This window comes from Rosa rugosa, chromosome 6 (assembly GCF_958449725.1).
Source record: "Rosa rugosa chromosome 6, drRosRugo1.1, whole genome shotgun sequence".
In the NCBI taxonomy this organism is placed as follows: domain Eukaryota; kingdom Viridiplantae; phylum Streptophyta; class Magnoliopsida; order Rosales; family Rosaceae; genus Rosa; species Rosa rugosa.
The window spans coordinates 24842334-24858887 of record NC_084825.1 but is presented as its reverse complement, the minus strand read 5'-3'; the positions used below and the strand labels follow the sequence as shown (position 1 = coordinate 24858887).

The window sequence follows — 16554 nt, the reverse complement described above, 5'->3', positions numbered from 1 at the left end:
GAAACCAAGTTCAAAATGATCATTGAAGAGTCTACTTTAAGGTATCGAAAACTGAGATTAAAAAAAGAAGTATAGGCTTTTAGAAAATAATAGAATAGCCCACTGGTTCAGCTTGGTTATTGTCTTTGAGGCATATCATCAAGCACATGGTGTGCAGTATTTGAACTTTGATCTTTTCCAGTTCTATTCATCCTAATGGAGTTACCAAATCTAAGTAATAATCAAAAGTGTATTTCACAACAACCTTGAAAAGATTTAAGAACAGAAATTAAACTAAAACTAGATGTTCTTACCAAAAGAAAGCAACTTTCTGATATTCATGCAAAATAGAGAGAAGCTCAGCGGTTTGAAATCTCAAAGTCCCCCAATTGTTCTGTCAAGCCTCCGAGTAATATGCAAAGAACCTACGAACCCAAACAATAAGATGCAAAGTATTAAAATTCAGTGTTTGAGGCAAACAAAACCAATTAAATAAAGGGAATGAAATTCACCAAAAACAACCAAACTGAAACTCTCGCGAACAGAAGAAGAAGTCTCGCAGCTCGAACTGGGGAGGAGGCTGGAGGGGTGCCGGTGATAGTTCCTCCTTCGTTCCTTGCTTGTGTAGATGACCTTTTGTCAGACTTGTAAAAACCATAGTCACATGCTCACAACATATGCACAACCATCACAAAAGGATTAAGGCTTACCTTCAGCAATAACAGTCATGGATTCCATCTTATGCAGCTGCTAAACACGATCACTGAATATGGTCTTCTGTTACTTACCAACTTGCTTCTCAATGGACAGAACTTATGCAATAGTCGTGGTAGTAATCAGGGACCAATTCATCTGTATATATATGAGACTTAAACCTCAAGAAGCTTTCCATTAAAGCATTCCTTGTCGGTTTAGGTTTCACTGTTAGATTCCTAATGTATCACAACTTGTAGCCTTTCTTGTAGACTAAGCAATGGATTACTATCCTTAATGAATTGATACACTACTTCATTAAGTCACTAGTATTGATTTACTGTTTGTATCCATGTTAAACTAGGATTGATATTAAGCTAATCATCAATTACTTTATGATGATATGTGTTATGTCCATATTTGATCTTACAATCTCCCCCTTGGACTCACACATATCATGCTCGATGATTTGCACCAGAGAACATCAAAACCTACTTAACTTACTGAAGTGCGCGCCAGATAACAAACTCAAATCGAAAATCCATTCCAACATGGTCAGATCACAGTTACTTATGTAGAGCAAGAAACAGTATACATTTTAACAAAAATGCAGAGTTTCAAAACCACTGACACAAGCTTCTGCAATCCACATATGTTCAACCAGAAGTGATACAATATATGTTAATGTGTATCAACAAGTAAACATATATTAGGTCCTACTTTATGTTTCTAAAACTACAAACTCAAGCAAATTCACTGAACACTGATGGCTTAAAAATATTGCTTGAACCTTAACATCATGCTTCACATGATTTAAGTCATCTGATAGCAAGTATAACTTTAAACACAAAATCGATAATTTTCAGAACATTCAACAAAAACTGCAGCAATAACCAAAATCTGAAAAATACCTCAAAATTTATTAATAATAAAATCTGTCATTACAAATAAGTTGTGATAAATAAAGTCAAAAGATCACAACTAAAAAATACAAGAACTCAAAAACCTTAGAAATTTAAATTGCTCCAACTGGATTAACTCTCTACTGAACCTAAGCATCTAGATTAGCTAAAACTCCAATGCTGGCTGTATGTTTCTGGAATGCTGCTACTGACAAGGCCTTGGTGAAGGGGTCTGCTAGCTGTGAATTCGTGTCAATGCTCAAAACAGCTATCTCACCATGCTTAACCCTTTCTCTAACACTGTAATACTTTAAATCAATGTGTTTAGAATTATTTGATCTTTTACTGTTCTTGCTAAAGAAAACTGCTGCTTCATTATCACAATAAATCACAAGTGTGCCTGCCACAATGTGACTTAACACTTTAGTCTGCATCAAGAAATTCCTGATCCAAAGTCCTTCACACACAGTTTCATATACTGCAATAAATTCAGCTTGCATGGTGGAGGTTGAAACTAGAGTTTGCTTCATGGTTTTCCAAGCAACTGCACCTCCTGCTAGCATGTACACATATCCACAAGTTGACTTCTTGGAGTCTGGATAGTTCCCTGCGAAATCAGAATCTGAAAATCCAACGAGTTTCAGATCCTCCACTTGCCTATAAACTAGCATGTAATTCTTTGTTTTCTGCAGGTACCTCAACACTTTCTTCCCAGCTACCCAATGTTCATGGCCTGGATTACATTGGAATCTCGATAAAATCCCTACTGCAAAAGACAAGTCTGGCCTAGTGCAGACTTGTGCATACATGAGACTTCCTACAAGTCTAGCATAAGGCTTCGACTCCATATCTTCTTTCTCAACATCACTTTTGGAACTTTGCTTCTTGGTTAGTTTATCTCCTTTGGACATGGGGACTTCTCCAGTTGCACACTTCTCCATACCAAATCTCTTCAAAACTTTGGTAATATAATTCTGTTGAGACAAACCAAGTAGTCTCTGTGCTCTATCTCTTTTAATCTCAATCCCTAGTACATAGGATGCTTCTCCTAAGTCTTTCATGTCAAAATTCTTTGACAGAAAGCTCTTGGTGTCTTTAAGCAGTTTAAAGTTACTGCTAGCCAAAAGTATATCATCGACATAGAGTACTAGGAAAATAAAATTGTTCCCAACTGTCTTCAAGTAAACACACTCATCAACAAGATTCTCTGTAAATCCAAAAGTAGAAATCACAGAATCAAATTTCTTGTACCACTGTCTAGAAGCTTGTTTAAGGCCATAAATTGATTTTCTTAACCTGCATACTAAGTTTTCACTTCCAGCTTGCACAAAACCTTCTGGCTGCCTCATATAAATCACTTCATCTAGTTCACCATTCAAGAAGGCTGTTTTAACATCCATTTGGTGCAGCTCCATATCAAAATGAGCCACTAAAGCCATGATTATCCTAAACGAGTCTTTTGTAGAAACTGGAGAAAAAGTCTCCTTTTGTGTAAAACCCTTGGCAACTAATCTTGCTTTATGTCTCTCTACATTGGCATTTGCATCTCTTTTGGTTTTGAAAACCCATTTACAACCTATAGGTTTCTGATTAGGGTCAGGTTCAACTAATTCCCAAACTGCATTTTGGCTCATGGAATCAATTTCTGCTTCCATTGCTAGCTGCCATTGGTGAGATTCATTACTTTCAATAGCCTGGTTAAATGTAGCTGGATCATTGTCCTCTGCACAGTCCATTTCAATTTCTACTTCTTGCAGATAAACAATGTAGTCACTATCTTCCCCCCATAAGTTGGTTTTCTTGCTCTCTGTGATCTTCTAGGCTGAGGGTTGACAGGGACTTGATCAGTTACAGGGTCAGTTACTTGACCAGTGACAGTTACTTGGTTAGTTACTTGACCAGTGACATGGTCAGTTACTTGTCCAGCGACAGTTACTTGGTAAGTGACTTGACCAGTGACAGGTACTTGACTAGTTACATGGTCAGTTACATGACCAGGTACAATTACTTGGCCAGTTACATGGTCAGTGACATGACCAGTTACATGACCGGTTACTTGATCAGGGACAGTTACATGACCAGTTACATGACCGGTTACTTGATCAGGGACAGTTACGTGGTCAGTTACTCGACCAGTGACTCGATCAGTTACATCTTGTTCTAAAGGCAATACAACACTTATATTCTCATCCGACACAATTTCCTCAAAATCTGAGGTTAAATCCTCAAGGTTTGTATTGTGAACTTTTTCACTTAGAAACTTTACTTGATGTGTTTCAAAAAATTCTAGGTGAATGATGAGCAGAATATAATTTATAGCCTTTATATTTATCTGGATAACCTATAAAATAGCAACTAACTGTCTTAGGATCAAGTTTATTCAAGCTTGGATTATAAATCCTAGCTTCTGCATGACATCCCCAAACATGGCAGTGATGAAGACTAGGTTTTCTGCCACACCAAAGCTCAAAAGCAGTATTTTCTATGGCTTTGCTAGGTGTTCTGTTGCAAATATAATTTGCAGTTTTTAAAGCCTCACCCCACAGAAATTTAGGCAAACCTGTTATACACATCATACATCTAACCATGTTCAAAAGAGTCCTATTCTTTCTCTCTGCAACACGATTCTGTTGTGGGTTATAGGGTGTTGTATATTGAGCTTTAATTCCATTGTCTTGCAAAAACAAGGCAAATGGACCCTTTTGTTGGCCGGATTCAGTGTACTTGCCATAGAACTCACCCTCTCTATCTGATCTTACTGTTTTGATTTTCTTTTCTAGTTGATTTTCTACCTCAGACTTAAAGATTTGAAAAGCTTTCAATGCTTGTGACTTTTCTGAAAGTAGATAAACATAACTGTATCTAGAAAAATCATCAATGAATGTGATAAAATACACATTCCCACAGATAGTTTGATGCCTAAATGGTCCACATATATCAGTGTGTATGAGTTCTAATAAATTTTGGCTTCTATATGCAGTCTTCTTTCTAATATTAGTTATTTTTCCCTTAAAGCATTCAACACAGTCTGTTAGATCAGAAAAATCAAGTTCATTTAGGATGTTGTTTTTCACCAAAATTTTCAGTCTCTCTTTTGAAACATGGCCGAGTCTTCTATGCCATAAAAATGCAGACTTTTCATTTAGTTTGGTTCTTTTAACACCTGTTAAAGTGCTAGTGCTGTTGGTGTTATTTTCAACAAGTAAAATTTCTTGTTGAGCCATTGAACAATTTAACTGTAAATAATCATTCATAATAACACCAGAACCAATTTGAACAGAATTTTTAGAAATAAGAATTCCATTACTATCCATAACAAGTCTACAACCAGATTTTACTAAAAGAGAAACTGAAACCAAATTCCTTCTCATGGAAGGTACATAAAAAACATTGTCCAGAACTAATAATTTTCCTAATCCTAAATCGAGCTTTAAGGTTCCAATAGCCTTGACTGCCACTCTCATGCCATTGCCTACACACAGGTTCACTTCATCACTTTTTGGGATTCTCCTCTTTATGAATCCCTGCAAAGAATTAGTAATATGAATAGGTGAGCCTGAATCTATCCACCAAGACTGTGGTTCAACATTTATAAGATTAATTTCTAAGGAAAAAACTGTATTAGAAAAAATCTTACCCTTTTTCGCTAACCAATTCTTATAGCCAGTGCAATCCTTTTTCATGTGTCCTACTCTTTTGCAAAAGTAGCACTTGAACCTGAATGGCCTGTTTTCCTTGGCCACTGCAGCTGTTGAACTCTTAGTTATGGCTTTGGTAGGCTTGAGCTTATTTTGGGGCTTTTTCATTTTAGGCTTCTCAATGAGGTTAATGGTTGTAGCAGGTTCCTTTTCTTCCTTGATCTTAGATTCCTCATCCACACAGATGGATATAAGTTCATCTAGAGTCCAGTTTCCCTTTTGAGAGTTGTAACTGGTCCTAAGATGGCTAAAACTGTTAGGCAAGAAATGTAGTGCATAATGCACTACCTGCTCATCCCTAACCCCCATCAAGAGCTCTCTGAGTCTGCCATTTATATTGATCATCTTCATAATATGCTCTCTGACTCCCCCTGAACCCATGTACTTCAAATCATGAAACTCCTTGGTTAGCCTAGCTGCTTCTGCTTTTTCACTTTCTTTAAACTTAGCACCTATGAGTTCCAGAAAATCTGATGCTAGCTTAGGCTCTTCTATACTTCCCCTGACAGTCTTAGACATAGATGTTCTGATGAGGTTCTTAGCCATTCTATTGGATCTATGCCACTTCTTGTAAAGGTCAGTATCTTTCTTGGTGCTCTTTTCAGTTAACTCTTCAGGCTTATCCTCAGTAAAGCAGTAGTCTATGTTCTCATGCATTCCCATGTAGTTTTCTACGGAGTCTAGCCAAGCTCTATAATTTGTTCCAGTTAACATCAAGACACTGTTCAAGTTCATGTAAGAGTTACCTAAGGAGCAAAACAAAATTCATGTGAGTTCTCAATTTTGTAAAGAAAATTAATTTTAAGTTTTCTGTGTTTTATTTAGCTTTAAGCAACCAAAACAAGAACATACAGAAAACCTAAACAATCCATACTTGCATTCATATCAGTCCATAACAAAAAAACAATGTTAAGCAACACTTTTGAGCAGAAGCATAACATCCTGGAGTTCTTTATCAATATGCCATGTTTAATGAAAACAAGTTATCCAAAGAAATTTATCCACATCTTTAGACAGAAGAAAAATTTCTAAGTATCCGTATTTATTTTCATCAAGCATGCATACTGCTGTTTTGTATTCTAAAACCATACTTAACCACTTCTTTGGAAGATCAAATTGAAGCATAGTTTTAAAACACAAAACACAATTTCAGTTTTGTTACTCGATCAGGTACAGTTACTTGACCAGTTACACGTACCTGATCAATGTTTTCTGCCAACATCAATGAAGGATGCTTTGTGCATCATAATCACTTATGCCAACAGAAAACCACAAAACATATGAGCTCTTTTACTTTATATTCTATCCAGATTCATCCTTGTAAGAAAATTAAGCTCTTGTATCTGTCAACTTTAACAATGTGTAAATAATTTCTGGGAGATTTTTGTTCTTCATACAATTTTACACAATCACAGATACAATACCATATCATCAATCAACTGAACATGCATATCAATTCACACATACACATTGAAGCACAGACAATTGTTTCGATTCCAAGAATCCACAGAACAATCAAGAAATTGTAAATTTCATCCGGTCACCATCTACTCTAACCTAACGCACGCCGGGAATGCTTCTAGGGTTCTTGAGCACAATCAAAACTTAATTATCATGCTATGAATCGAAAACAATTTTCACAGAAAAACATGTTTTTGCTTTTTCCCCAATTTGCTGCTAAAAAATCATAGCGGAAGCGTGAATTTTATAATTAACCAGATGCAGCAGTCGACTTAAGTAACTTACCTTGATCAGGTACCTGACCAGTTACTTGGTCAGTTACCTGGTCAGTTACTTACTTGGTCAGGTACCTGATCAGTTACATGACCAGTGACTCGGTCAGTAACCTGATCAGTTACTTGACCCGTAAAGCAAAAAACCCTTAAAAAAATTTATGTTCGTTTTGCAAAACCCTAAAACGATTTTTCATATTTGTGAGCCTATGCTCTGATACCAATTGTAAAAACCATAGTTACATGCTCACAACATATGCACAACCATCACAAAAGGATTAAGGCTTACCTTCAGCAATAACAGTCATGGATTCCATCTTATGCAGCTGCTAAACACGATCACTGAATATGGTCTTCTGTTACTTACCAACTTGCTTCTCAATGGACAGAACTTATGCAATAGTCGTGGTAGTAATCAGGGACCAATTCATCTGTATATATATGAGACTTAAACCTCAAGAAGCTTCCCATTAAAGCATTCCTTGTCGGTTTAGGTTTCACTGTTAGATTCCTAATGTATCACAACTTGTAGCCTTTCTTGTAGACTAAGCAATGGATTACTATCCTTAATGAATTGATACACTACTTCATTAAGTCACTAGTATTGATTTACTGTTTGTATCCATGTTAAACTAGGATTGATATTAAGCTAATCATCAATTACTTTATGATGATATGTGTTATGTCCATATTTGATCTTACAAGACTTATCTGTTTGCCTCTGGCTACGCTTCACGGGCAACTTCCAAATTGAGTTTCTGAATTGTGTGAAGACGGTGGGACTTTTGGAGTTCTCAAATATATTTCGGGAGTCGGGACCAACAACCCTGCAAGGGTAGAGTGAAATATTCCGACCATAAACCCTAATAAAAAACAAATTTTTTATTTTTTATATACCCTCAAAACGATGTCGTTGCATATTCTTTTTCATGTCTAATGTGCTCCACGTCTGTATATGAAAAAATTTAAACGTCGTAATAATTTGAATATACCGCCTTTTTTTTTTGTCAATCCCGCCTAATACTCTAACCCAACAGCACAACCCTAAACCTGACTCTCATGGTCATAAAATATATATATATATATATATATAATAAAAGGGTAAAGCTATGGTATGTTAACATTTCTAATACATCAACTATTTTTACCACTTTAATGACTCATGTTACCACTTTGAGGACTAATATTACTATTTTGAGGACTCATATGGTAAACTAAGAAAATTTACCACTTTAAGGACTCATGTTACCACTTTGAGGACTAATATTATTATTTTGAGGACTCATGTGGTAACTAAGAAAATTTACCACTTTAAGGACTCATGTTACCACTTTGAGGACTAATATTACTATTTTGAGGACTCATTTTACCACTTTTAAGACAATTGTATGCATGTCATACGTTAACACATTGTAGAATTTTCCATAATAAAAAGAACATGACAAGCTTTCGAGTAGAAAATTTTCGTGTCAATTCTAAATTCTGAATATTCTATATAGTTATTTTAGTTTGAAGATAATCGTCTTAATTGACATCTCACAAGGCTAATCTTTTCTTCTTCTTTTTTTCACAATACACTATATGACTAATATATATATGAGGTCGAATTTATCATTTATAATTTTAGATTTTTTGCAAAATCACGAAATAAAAATGTGTCTATTAGGCTATTAGTTTTATCTTACTAATTCAGTGGTTATAAATAATTGTATACTGTTAAATATCGAAACGGTCTATGATCGTAAATACGGTCAAACCGACCATTGGATCCGAGCTTTAGATATTATATAAACATGGTAAAATTCTTACGCACTATCATCTTCATTTCAATCTTGATCTACATGGTCAACTGAATCTACATTTATACACTTATATTTATTCATTATAATTTTTGAAGACTAGTTTAAAAGAGAGCAGATGTTAGACTGAACATTTTTACGCGGGTTGATTGAGCTCATCCGTATGAGAGTGTGGTCGCGAACCTCTTGAAAATCAGAGTCGTAACACAGCCATTATCAGCATTTTAGAAAAAATGATATTTCTATAATAACTTGAATGACAGTTGACCGCCTTGATCGTGGCTGAAATGACAATGTACAATGTCAATCTTTTTCACACTAAGCATATTAGTGATATTACTGCATGGAGGATACACGGACAAAGTTGAATCCACCAATTTTCATTTTTCATTTCTCATATCGACTAAATATTGATATTTCTAGTAGGATTGTCTAACTTCTTCATTGGTTAAATAGAAATGTATGCCTTTCAAAATGAACATGGTGAACAAGAAAGAGATTGGTCAAATCGACAGTTGGATATGATGATCGATCGGATTTTACATGCATATGGTAAAAATCTTAGCCACGTTCGTTCTCTATTTGACTCGATCCAACCTACTATACTCTTTTTTTTTTTTTTAGAATGAATGTACTATTCATTAATTTATACCCTTGTATTATTCATTAGAACTTTTAACAAGCAATTTAATTCAGATGAGCTCCTAGGTTGAAAATTTGTACAATAATAGTTGAAGCTTGGACATTAAAGCTTGTGGTCGCAAACTTTTTTGAAAATTGTTTTCTCAATGTTTTGTTAATATTTTAGAAAAAAAAAGTTTTTTTTTTGGTAAATAACCGTAATTCACGGTTGACTATCTCAGTCAAGGCCTAAATGATGACAAACATGGCTAATTATTTCGCATGGTGCATATTACTATGTGCTGAGTATATAAACAATGCCAAATCTCTTTTATGTCATTATCGATATTTCAAATCGCACGAAATCTCTACATGCCTACTAGTGTGGTCAAACGGTTTTAGTACTTATATACAAACGTATATCTTCCAAGATAAACAACGTGAACGGAAAAGAAATTTGCTAATTTGACCGTTGGATGTGATCACTATGGCAGCTACGGTAAAAAATTTACCCTCTTTAGTATTCGTTTAGATATCGATCCACATTTTTTGAATCAAGCCCACGCGGCGAAATAGTATGTTCATCACAAGCCAAAATTACATACCCTGCCGCTGTCATTTAAGGACATAGACAGACAAGGAGGTAGTGGTAGTACCCACTCATTATACATTTCAGATCGTAGAGATAGCGGAGATCCTCCTTTGGTACTACGCCGGAGGCGCTAGAGATCTAGGTTCCTAATACAAGGAAATTATTGTAAATAGACTAAAAAGCCATAAACATAGAGTTGGGCCAAGCGCCAAAGCCCTAGCCCAATTAAAGGCTCAGTAGGGTAGCCCAAAAGGAGAAGCCCAACAGCACAAGGCCCAGCAGGATTTGGAACCGGCCCAAACTTCACCTTCTCGCGCCGGCTGCTTCCACCACCTGTCCGCTGTACCTTGCCGCTCCGACCACGGTCAACCAAGCCGCGTCAGCCCGACCCAGCATACCACGACCACCACTCGGCCTCGCCGCGCACTCCACCAGAATCACAAGCCACCCGGATCCTCCAGTTCCTCACCGCTGCACAGTTCCTCAGAACCACGCCGCCACTCAACCTATTAGAAACCGTGCCGCCGCCTGATTTTGCAGAGCCCACGCCGGAGTCGATCCCATCACTGCACAACGCGACGCGAACACCCTGAGAGACTTCGTCTGGAAACCATCCTTCCCCATCCAACACCTTGAGCCCGACTCCTCTCTTCTGAACTTCCCGAGCAAATAGCGTTCAACACCCGTCCGGCAGCGACCCAATAGTGGTGAGGCGAACCTGCACCGACCTCGAGCGCCGCCGGACGAGCATAATTTCTCAAAACCCCGAAACTAGGGCACTCTGGGTTTCTTGGAGCTCTTTAGAGAGAAAAAAGATAGCGATCCACATTTGTCAACTATATTCTATTAAACTAAAATGCCCGTAACCAAAATTTTATTTAAGCACCATAGGTTTCTAAAGAATGATTTTGTGTGTGTGTGTGTGTGTTTTTTTTTTGTTTTTTTAAGAAGAGGTCGAGCAAGTAATGCGGTTATATAATTCTTTTTTTTTTAATGATTGAAACAATAACATTTTATTTAAGTATATTCTTTATTAAAGAAAAAACAACAAACATAGAGTTTGAGGTCGAACCAGCCCGAACCTAGAGAAGGAAAATGATATTCAAAGTTAAATAAAATGTCCATGAAATATTTTTACTTCATACTTTTGTAATTAATGTAGTTTGTTTATTTATGTATTTCGAAGTCTAAGTTCGTAGTTTATTAAAAAAAATAAAGATAAACACAAAACAAAATAAAAAAATTGAAAAACTAATTAATGTAGTTTGTTTATATATGTATTTTGAGTTCTTTTTAAAATATTGTAATTATGAAAAAAAAAAAAAAGAAGAAGAAGAAGAAGAAGGTGAAAACACAAGAAATATAAAATAAAATGAAAACAGAAAAAGAAGGCGGTTATATAATTCTTTTTTTTAATGATTGAAACAATAACATTTTATTTAAGTATATTCTTTATTAAAGAAAAAACAACAAACATAGAGTTTGAGGTCGAAGCAGCCCAAACCTAGAGAGGGAATATGATATTCAAAGTTACATAAAATGTCCATGAAATATTTTTACTTCATATTTTTGTAATTAATGTAGTTTGTTTATTTATGTATTTCGAAGTCTAAGTATCATAGTTTATTAAAAAAAAAAAAGATAAACACAAAAAAAATTAAAAAATTGAAAAACTAATTAATGTAGTTTGTTTATATATGTATTTTGAGTTCTTTTTAAAATATTGTAATTATGAAAAAAAAAAAGAAGAAGAAGAAGAAGAAGGTGAAAACGCAAGAAATATACAATAAAATGAAAACAGAAAAAGAAGGCTCTGACGTTGTCGTGGTACGAACCCTCATCAGGGAGTGCATGTTTATGTGCATCTACCGCTGTACCAATTACAATTGGCAAGAAATGTTGCTTCCTTTCTATATATAATTGTCAGATCTCTGATTATCAGATTCCACGATGCCCAGAAAACCCAGAATTCACCTTCAACTTTAAGGTCCATGGGACAAGTTAAATGCAGCTCTGATCTGAATATCAGTGGGATTGAATTGGGATTGTTGTCAACGTCGCCTTGACCGCCGCCGGCTCTGACTAAGTCTGCGGCCCATGATAGCAATCCTGCCATAATTCACTCTCTGTGAATTTGCAGTGTTGGGGTTTTGAAATTGAAACCAGAAAGAGAGCAATTCGTCCATTCCCAAAACCTCAAATATAATGATATCGCCGGTCGACTGTTCTACTCCCTCCCTCTCTGATGGTTTTGGCTTGAAACTTACCATGGTTTTTACTCTTTTGATAAATTTTACCTTTGTGACTTTTTTTTTTTTTTTTATTCAATCTCAGCAAAGTTAACATCTGTTAACAAAAAGTTTGTATGTATGGATGGTTCAGATTACATAAATAACCGAGCCTATAAATGAATGGTTGTGATTATTTTTTGATATTAAAATATTCGTCAGTGCAACTGCACTGTCGGTGCATAGAATCCTCTTCCTAGAAATCCATTACTTAGTCAATAGGAAATACTACAAAGCTGTGATACATTATTAAGTCATTGACCCAAAGAACCAAAATTATCTCACTTACCCCAGCAATAGATTTTTATTCTCACTAACTCAATTTAACACCAAATGACCATTTTACCCTCAATTTAATTAATAAACTACATCATGCCACTCAACATCTCTCTCTCTCTCTCTCCCTACCTCTGACTCCAGCGTTCGACCCAGGCCCTCTCTCTCTCCCTTCCGGCTCCGACGCTTGACCCAGGTCGTCTCCCTCTCTCCTCCAGCTCTGGCAACGATGCAACAACTCGGAGACCGGAGGAATATACCGGAGTCATTTTAGATTTCAGGTGGTGCTGTCTTCATTGCAATTGCAGCCTTCCTTTAATGTCAATAGACCGATTGGGACCAGGCCGATCCCGTCACTGCATGTGAAGCAGAAGGCCAATCAGAGATCCCGTCGCCGATTTGGTCAAAGGCATCGTAAACAGAAGGCGAAAGCAAGGAATTGGGAGGGGAGAAGAGAAGCGCGAGGCGAGGATTGAGGAAGACCTAATGAGAGGTCAGAGAGTACCACCGCCTTCAACATCCCTTCGAAATCGGACCTGGTAGGCTATCTCGGAGTCCGAGCTCCGAAACACAGGCGAGAAAGGCGGCCAACTATTGACGTGGGTGCCCAGAGTATTTTCTGGGTACCCAAATCAATTTTTTTTTTTTTTAAGTAATGGGGCAGAAAGTAATAAAAAAAAAAGTTTTGAATGTCTATTGGGGGGCAATAGTCGTCTATTGGAGGGCAATAAACGTTTCAAATTGATATAATCTCTTCGTTTTTTTTTTTAATCAAAGTTTTATTTATCTAATTTTAGGAAGATTAGTTCCTATTCTAGTGACCGAAAGCTCTATTGGGGGGGGGGGGGGGAGGGGCAATAGGGGGAGGGGCAATAGACGTCTATTGGGGTCAATAAACCTTTTTGGCGACCTATAAAATCTTCGACGACCTTTTTGGGGACTACTGGCTAGGTTTTCAGAAAACTCCGATGGGCGGCGTTGCCGGTGACCGGATTCGGGTGAAAGTTGGCCAGAATCCGGTCGCCGGTGATCGGAATCCGATGACGGATGATCGGAATCAGGCGGCCAGTGACCGGGTTCCCGCGAAGTCTTCTATGGTTTCTCTCTCTTCCATTCTCTCTCTCTCTCTCTCTCTAAGTAACAAAGAGGTGACGGTAAAATAGTCTAAAAAAAATTATAAAAAAAAAAACTTAATGGCGTATTAGGGAAGACCTGCTTAAAGTGTTTTGGGTAAGAATAAATTAAAAAAACTTAATGGGGTAAGTGGGACATAAACCCTTAGAAATGGGGTAAATGGACAAAAACAGTACATTATTAGGAATCCAAGTTGGAGTTTTATTCCTTATGAATTGCTTTAATGGATGGACTCTAAAGGGTAAACTATCCTATATAAATCGATGGTGTTGGTCCCTGTTATCACCAAGAGCAATAACATTAGTTCTGTCCATAAAGAAGCTGAACTTGGTGAATAGCAGAAGACTACATCCAGCTATTCTTGAAGTTGCAACATTGCAGAAATGGAAACATGGCTATTAGCACAGAAGGAAAAACCTTGATTCTTGTAGCTTAATGTTGGATCATAATTCATATACATATTTGTCCCCTAAAACATGGAAATTACTTGTTCTAAAGTCCAAATTTAATATTGACTAATCCAATTTCATTATTTCCCTAATCTTGTACTTTTGCTTAACCTTTGTGTTTATTTATATTTATTTATTACGTTTTCCTTATCATGCTAGGAAATGATGGAGAAGAATGGAAATGCACTAAAAAGTCAACATTAGCACATTTTCTTACTCCGGCTAGGAGAAAGTGAGCTAGACAAGAAAGGAGGGGTAGCCGCCTGACCAAACGAACTCCAAATGAGTTGAAACTTTCCAGTTTCATCCTAGACATCCCAAGGATCATTTGTTATGAAGAATACCAGAGCTAGTTTTGAGTGAAAAGCCTTCAAAGAGTCAGTCCAATTTTCTGAAAGACGAAAACTGGAAAACCTGACCTGTACGTATTTCAGAAGCATTTACGGCCAAACCACAATAAATTTAACTCTAATAATTTACCAGGATGATCTACACTCATAGAGAAACATTTTATATGAAGAAATCGGAGGCCCATTCTGAAGTCTTGGTGGAGAATTAATTGAAGGAATAAAGAGGCAGAAAGTGACCTAAATCCAGCTCAATATTCATCATGTTCATGTTTCCCACCCACATAAAGAAAGCTAGATGCTTTTCTCTTTTTCCTTGGATATATTTTTCTACTCCATTCTCTTTAATTTATCATCATCACTTCCATATTTCTGCACCTTCATGCTTTGCTTTCATTTCATCATTACTCCATCTTTTCCATATTTTACAAACCACTTCCATACTCCACTTTCATTATTTTTCTTCCACTCATCATTTCACTCTTCTTTTTCTTCCCTATATAAACACCTTCTCCTCTCACTCTCAATGACCACCAATTCCACCCCATTACATCTGCTTTCTCTCTTCCTCTCCTTCACAAAACCTCTATAACCACCTCCCAAAATCCAAACCCACAATACCCAATCTACTCCATCTCCTCCATCATCACCACCACAACTACCATCTTCCACCACCATAAACTCCATCACCACCACCACTACTCCATCACTACCACTCAAAGTTAGCCAAAGGAGCATCATATCTTCACCACCATTCCATTCATCATCACCATCAAGAAGTTCATTATTCATCCATTCCACCATCAAGGAGGATTTAAGGAGCATTGAAGGAGAAAAATGAAGGAGAAAAATGAAGGAGAAGCTACCCATTGATTTGTCAAGCTTCAACTAGTTCTTTCTTCCCTTAACTCTTTAATTTACCTTGATTTACTTTATAGATTTGATGCCAATTTGTATGAGTATGAGTGAGTAGTTACTTTGTTGGGGCTAAGGTTGAAAGCCCTAGCCAAACTTGTATGAATTGATGTTTTAATTTACATTTAGGGCTAAATACTAGTTAGTACCCTGTGGTTTAGGTCCAAAATCAATTCAGTCCCTGGACTTCTAATTTCATCAAAAACACCCATGCACTTTCAATTTTGATCTAATAGGTCCAATTCGTTAATATTCTTTCAAATAGTTGGATTATTTGTTGAAAAACTATTTATTTTTAATAGTAGGACTCACTCCTAAATTGACAATATATGCAGACCACCTTGACACCACATCATAAAACATAGGCCATATATGATCCACATTAACAAGTTAAATAACTCAATTGTCGGAAAACTAACAAATTGGACCTATTAGATCAAAATTGAAAGTGCAGTGGTGTTTTTGATGAAATTAGAAGTTCATGGACTGAATTGATTTTGGACCTAAACCACAGGGTAGTAATTTGAATTTAGCCCTTACATTTAATGTTATTTGTGATTTTCATCTTCATATGCTAATTCAAGAAGTGAATGCATTCATTCAAATTTAACTACTTTGAATGTGTTATGTTTGTCATCTCATGAAAAAATATTTAGGGAGTAGTTAACCTTGAACATTGATAGCATGATAGCATCCTCTATGTGCATATGAAGGTTGTGAGTTAAAATCACCTAGATCTAGGATTGGTTTGCTTGCATGATTATCTAAACTCAAAGCTTTATGCATCTAGCTAGGAACAATGAATTGAGAGTTTACCGGTAATATGAATTGTTCTTAGGTAGTTAATTCTAGACTTATCAGGTTGGAATTGATAACATTAAAGGAGTTTAAGCCTTTGTAGTCTTATCCGGATGCAAAAAGGCACTACTAGAATAATGTTAATAGACATCATGTCATAGACATCAGTTAGGATTTGAGGCGATGTAAATTTTTTTTCTAACATCGGTTCTTAGAAATCCGATTTCTATCTGTACAATTAACATCGTTTCTAATAGTTGACCGATGTCTACATTTTTTTTTCAAAATTTTGAAAAATGCGGAAAATGACTAAGTTTCAAAATTTTCAAC

At 36.3% G+C, this 16554-nt stretch overlaps 1 pseudogene; it reads right to left on the bottom strand.

The window, feature by feature from the left end:
- LOC133716466 (glutamate receptor 1.2-like) overlaps positions 1-16554 on the bottom strand; it is an 88441-nt pseudogene that overhangs the window by 36497 nt on the left and 35390 nt on the right.